The 6,676-nt window shown below is 43.5% G+C and overlaps 1 protein-coding gene across 2 annotated transcripts in view; it reads left to right on the forward strand.

Annotated features, from left to right (window-relative positions):
• The first annotated feature begins 6,318 nt into the window (after positions 1–6,318).
• OCEL1 (occludin/ELL domain containing 1) overlaps positions 6,319–6,676 on the forward strand; it is a 25,357-nt gene continuing 24,999 nt past the window's right edge. For both annotated transcript variants that reach the window (XM_075190770.1, XM_075190778.1), the window contains exon 1: positions 6,319–6,466. The gene's annotated coding sequence lies outside the window, so the exon portion shown is untranslated. The remainder of the gene's footprint in view (positions 6,467–6,676) is intronic.

A 6,676-nucleotide genomic window follows, 5' to 3' on the forward strand; every position in this document is an offset into this window, starting at 1 on the left:
GCAATCAGGTTCTGTCCCCAACATTCATCTGAATCTGCTCTCACAAAAATGATCAATGATCTACTTATTACAAAGTCTAAGTGTCATTTCTCCATGCTCATTCTCCTGGACCTCTCTGCTGTTTTTGATACTGTTGATTACCCTCTTCTCCTACACACTCTTCACTTCATTGTCCTTCGTGACACAGTTCTTTCCTGGTTCAATTCCTACCTATTGAACCACTCCTTTAGTGTTTCTACCTCTTCCCTCACACCCACTATCTGTTGGGGTACCACAAGGCTCTGATCTTGGCACTCTACTTTTTTCATTGTATGCCTCTTATATTGGGGCACTAATTCCCTCATTCGGCCTCCAGTGCTTGGGGACACACTTGACTCTGTCCTCTGCCTTATGCCTCACATCCAGACTCTCTCCCAGTCTTGTCGATTTCACAATGAAACATTGCCAGAATATGGCCTTTTTATACTCAACATCCTACCAAAACTCGTATCCATTCTACTATCATCTCCCATTTTGACTACTGCAACCTTCTGCTATCTGGCATTCCCGACACCAATATATTTACACTTCAGTACATGCTAAATGCTACTGCAAGACTGATCTTCCTCTCTCAGCGCTCCACATCTGCTGCCCCACTTTGCAAACCCCTACACTGGCTCCCTGTTTTCTCCAGAATCCAATTCAAATTACTCACCCTTATGTACAAAGCCCTCAACAGCACCACTCCTTCATATATCTCAAACTCATATCAAAATACTCCCCCTCCCGTCCACTTAGATCTACCTCTGACGTGCACCTTGTCTCTTCTCTGGTAACCACCTCTCACTCGCTACTACAAGACTTCTCCTGATTCTCCGCACTAATGAAATTCCCTACCACACCCATTCAGGCTTTCCCACAGCTTTCAAATTTTTAGATGTACTCTAAAAGCCCATCTCTTTTTTAAAGCTTACCTTATCCCTGATGATACTATCCACACAAAAATACCCTTACAGTTGTCCCAATCACCACTCTAAGCCACACTCGCTCCTCTTGTTTCAGCTGTGCCCTCTTCCATTTTGAATGTAAGCACTCTAATGAGCAGGGTCCTCCATACCCTATGTTTAAATGTCTCCATTTATTTTGTCTGCCTTTTATGTCCTTGTTTTACATATGTTCTTGTTATATGCATGTCCTGTTTTCCCTACTGTACAGCGCTGGAGAGCATTGTGGTGCCTTACAAATCTACGATAATAATAATAATAATAATAATAATAATTACTTAACTCCATCAGGTATTCACCTACAATTAGACATACAGCAAAGCTACAATTGTTGAGCCTAAGGACATGTAGAGTGGATCTCCAAGTGTTATAAGGGAAGATCCTCCTATCCTTCACGAGCCACATCCGCGATGTAAGCCCATATTGATAATATCTCATTTTAGTCAACTGTGACACATGAATTAGTGTACAATTCACATGGACACATAACTAGAGGACCCTAGATCACCAATGGACACGGCAACTCACATATCGTGATATATGCTTTGGCAAGGAATACCGAATGCTGACAGATTGGGAAAAATAAATTTGTATCAACCAATCATCAGGTAATTTTATAATCACACCCTGACTATAGGTGTACCTGCCTCCAGCTGCAAACCTTTCCTAGAATTTCCATTCCTTTAATAGAATGACGTTTAAATGTACATATAAAATTGTCTTGATGTTGATAGATATGTAAGTGTTAGCTATGAAATATGCATAAAGGAAAGTACATATCATTGGCAAATGTCTACACATGAAAATATTAAACTACAAAATAAAACCCTTTGGAGATGATGGGAGGAAGGTATAAGGTTATTTTTAGATGTATTAAAGGCAAATCCCCATTTAGTCCCTTTGTGGGAGACATAGTCCCAATGCCAGGAAGCACGGTGACTCCACTTGGTCTCATCAATGTTAACCTGATTTCTACAGCTGATAAGCTGGGCTGGTCACTGAGCTTAATATGAAAGCACTTATCATATTGATGTCACACTAATTCCTCCTCATAGATAAAATGGTGGCTGGAAAGAGGGGGGGGGGGCTGGCAGGCCATGGGGGTATTAATGATCAGGGATTAGGGAATCCAGCCACAGCTGGGTAAATTGGTGACTGGATGAGCGGGCAGGGGGCAAATTGGTGGGGGCCTGTGTTCAGGCAGTGGGTGGCAAAATCAACCCCTTGTGAATGTGTAGGGCGTGGGGCTGCGCTTCCTCAAGCCAGCTGGTGCCCCTCTGGCTTCATGGTAGCAGTGCAGGGGAGATTTGATTAATAATTGGGTACCTGTATTTCAGGGGTTCCCAAAGTCGCACCCACCCCCCCCCTCCCCCAGGAAACTAGACAAAAAGGGGCAGGAGGTGTAGGGGCTATGTCCCTGTACTGCTGACATCATCTTGTGCTGGCAAGGTAGGGGTTGATACACTACAGGCACCCCACTCACTGGGGTTACCAAATGCATCACCACCCTCTGGGCAGCTATTCTGGTGCTGATTAGGTGTAGTGCTGCCCGTGGGGGGTATACTGATTCACCCCCCAGTGGTAGCAGTCCCAGACTGACAATGCGAGAGGATGAACATCCCCTCACAGAAGGCAATAACCGGCTGCTATTGCCAGTAGCACCTCTGGAGATTGACTGTGTCACAGCAGGGGCACACTTATAAGATGACTCCCCGTGAGGGGCGGGAAGCTATCTTGAAATCTGAATGGGCAGGAAACCACTCGCTTAGCCTGGAGTATAATCTGACAGGAAAATGACAGAGGGGGGTAAATAAAATGGAAAAAGAAAGGGAGGGAGAAGGGAGAGGTAAAAAGAGAAAAAAAGAGAGAAAAAGAAGAAAAATTAAAAGTAAGTAGCGGTGGGGGGAAAAGGAATGAGAGCAGAAGGATGACTTCTTATAGAGAAAGCTGAGAGAGAAACAGGTAAAAGTAGAAAAATGTTAAATATAAGTGACAAGATACTAATCCTTTGGTTGAGTCACACAGGTCCCACAGATTTTGTGCAGACGAATAAGCCAGAACAGCAGCTAGAGAGGCTTTTTATCTGGAAAAAATACAAGAAACCGCCCCCAATGGATCCCATTGGTTAGAAGGAGCTTACAGAAAATATTTAACCCTTGATAGGTGTTTGTGTATGTGGGCACAAACTTCATGAGAAGTGAGGCCATCATCATCATCAACAACATTTATTTATAAAGTGCCAGCAAATTTCATAGTTTTTTTTTTAAACAAACAGTTATAAAACAATACTGTGGGACAATGGGAGTTTGATACACAAGGGCACGTGATAAGCCTAAAACACTTAAAATCATGTGTTTATGTGATTGTCAGGCACTTACCCATTCGGGGTTAAATTTTCTCTGCATAGAAATCCAATAAGAATCCACTTGGAGGTGTTCTGGTCTCCATTATTCCCCAAAGGGATGCTGGGGCTCTTGTTTCCTGCATCTTTAAGATAGGAAGCAGCTCCAGTATCAGGCTTAGTATTCTTGCTGTTATTGCATTTCTTGTCTTTTTTTTTCCTTCTTTGCATTCCTTTCTCTGTGTCTTTCTTGTACTCTCTACTCTCTCATACTTTCGCTACACTTCGTTTCACCTTTACCTTCTGTCCCCCACATTCTCTTTTCTCACTGCCCTGCCCCTCATCATCTCCTTCCCCTTATCCTCTCCTCACTGTCTCAGCCACCGTGTTCCGTCCCCACCGCAACATTGCCCCAGCTCATTCCCATGGAGCCATCCGCATGCCCTTCCCAGGAGCCATCCGCATGCCCCTTACTCTTTCCTCCCACCTGCAGTCATCTTGCGTGGCACCGGTCAACTGTGGGATAGCCCATTCAGCTGCGGATTTATCTCCTGGCACAGGACCTCTGTATGGGCTCCGAGGAGCATGTGCAATGTGCGGTGGTTGATAGTCGACCGTTGGCCATTGCGTCAAGATGAAGGTCACATGCACTGGAGCAGGCAGGGCAGATGCACATCTCTGGAACATAGACACAGGGAACAGGCAGGCCGGGGAGGTGTAGAAGGGGATCCCCTTCCCCTGCCACTTCCCGGGCTGCAGTGTTAAACCAGGAAGGAGTTCATCCGGCTAACCCTCCCAGTGCCCCACTCCTCTCTCTCCCAATCAAGTGGCAATAAGTGGACACATGGTTGCACCCCAATGATTCAGCAACAGTAACTTCTCAGGCTCCTGTTGCCAGGAACTCTATCTCCCCACCCCCCTCAGTCCATGGCCTTAATAATACATATTCTCTTGTTACAAATATACCAGGCCAGAGGATCCGCATATGAGTACTCATACATTTTCGGGTTTTACAGACCACGTCTAGCCCTCGATTGGTCATCTTTTCCCTGCCCCATGGACATCAGGAGGGTTTGGAAGAGTGGCCTTAGATGGCCTTCCCTCATGCCCTAATTGGAGGCTGAAATAGCGAGTTCTGCCCAACTCCTCAGCCCCCGACTTACTTGTAGTGCATTTTGGAGGTAATGATTTAGGCAAGGGTAAATTCTTAGGCTTAATTATAGTCATAAGAGAGGATTTACGGGCCATGCATACTCGGTGGCCTATAATGAAGATATGTTGGTTAAACATGATTAGCAGGCTCTCCTGGAGGGTCCCCATCTCTGCCCCCATATTGCGGACAATGCTCCGGAAGGTCAACAGAGCCACAGGGTGAGTTATAGTAGTGCTGGGAGGTATGGTGATAGCCCACCCAATGATTACGACTGAACAGAAACACCTGTTCAGGCCTGATGGCATACTACTCACTGCAGAAGGTTTAGGGATATTCATAGGTCAGTTGTACAGGCATTTAGGGTCGCTAGCTAGGAGTCTTGGTGAGGAGCGAGAGCGGTGCAGTCAGTGACTAATCAAAAGGTGCTACCGCAGATTGACCGCACGTCACTGCCCCTTTTGAAGTAACATGACTCTTGGTCCTTTTGTGTGAAGGATCCCTTGATCATTTTTGTGTGGGCACATCAATGTAGAGTCCAGAAGGTGAGCAGTCATGCTGACGCCAGATTTAGCACCAGTCAATAGTAGATATTGATTCTTGGTGCAGTGGTAAGAGCAATTTACCTCCCACTGTTTTGGTTTAAAGATTAGTTGTTAGCTGACTGCTTTGTTCTCACCACCACCAGAAAAACAGGAATATAATAATAATTCATAATAAACTCCAACCTTTTTGCCAAAAGTTCATAATGTGTCCATGTGTTTATTTCAGGTTAAGTAATGGTAACATACATACATACGAGGGTCAATAATGTGCATGAAAGAAGAGACATTAACACTATGCAGTTTATGACAAGTGAGGCCATAAGCCGAAAGCACTTAAAATCATGTGTTTATGTGATTGTCAAGCACTTACCCACTAAGTTTTCTCTGCATAGCCATCCAATAAGAATCCACTGGGAGGTGTCCTAGTCCCCACTATAAATTATTCTCCCAAGGGATGATAGGTCTCTGGTTTCCTGCATCTTTCAGATACTTCCCCACCACCACCCTTCTAAGAGCTAGATAGGATCCTGACTGTTTAACCCTTTTTATTTCCTTTATCCAGGGGAGGTGCAGTTTGCGGGAGAGCGGTGCAGTCGGTGACTAATCAAAAGGTGCTACTGCTGATTGGCCGCACTGTTCTCTTCGAAGTAACATGACTCTTGGTCGTTTTGTGTAGAGGAGTCCTTGACCTGCTTTGTGTGGGCACGTCATATAGATTAAAGATTAGTTGTTAGCTGACTGCTTTGCTCTCACCACCATTTGAAAAACAGGAATATACTAATAATTAATAATAATGTATCTGTGTGTTTATTTCAGGTTATGTTATGGTAATACGCATACATACGAGGGTCAATATATGTGCATAAAAGAGGAGACATTAACACTATATAGTTTATGAGCCTGATTCATTAAGGAAAGTGAGTAAAAAAAAAAATTCTCCTGGACAAAACCATGTCACAATGCAAGGGGTGCAATTTGGTTTATTAGTTTGCACAAAAGGAAAATACTGTCTGCTTTTTCATGTAGCACACAAATATTTGATAGTTCATTTGTACACTGAAATTTAAAGTTGATCTAAGACATGCCCTATCCTAACTATAAATCTGCTATCACATTTTAAATTTACCTTCCCCTCCAATGCAACATGGTTTTGCCGAGGTGCAAAGTTACTCATTTTATTTACTTTCTTTAATGAATCAGTCCCTATGAGTTTAAGTGCGTTTCGCTTTAAGGCCTCTCTTATCATACTGTAGTTAATGAATAACTAACATTACATAGTACATTCAGATAACAGTACAGGAGACTAGTACTCCCGTCTCAAAATATAAGCGGAGACAGACAACAGGAAATGAAAATGCATGCTTAAAGGTTGTAAACCTGAATTTTGAGTTTTCAATTTCTAAACAAGGACATACAACAAATGGGCCTGAGAAATATTAGACGTGAGGTAAGACTAAAATGTTTTTTTATAGTTTTTCTTAACAGACAACATATAGAAGTGAGGTAATGAGGTTGCTCAGACTATGTATCGTAATTTCCGTTTCTCTATGTCGTCTGTCAGTTTGTGATTATGTGTTTAGTCCACACGCCCCCTTTCTCTGTTTGAGTGGGATAAGTACATTTACATTACTTACTTAATTGCCATCACAGTGAACTT

Source organism: Mixophyes fleayi, chromosome 1 (genome assembly GCF_038048845.1).
Source record: "Mixophyes fleayi isolate aMixFle1 chromosome 1, aMixFle1.hap1, whole genome shotgun sequence".
Taxonomy (NCBI): Eukaryota; Metazoa; Chordata; class Amphibia; order Anura; family Limnodynastidae; genus Mixophyes; species Mixophyes fleayi.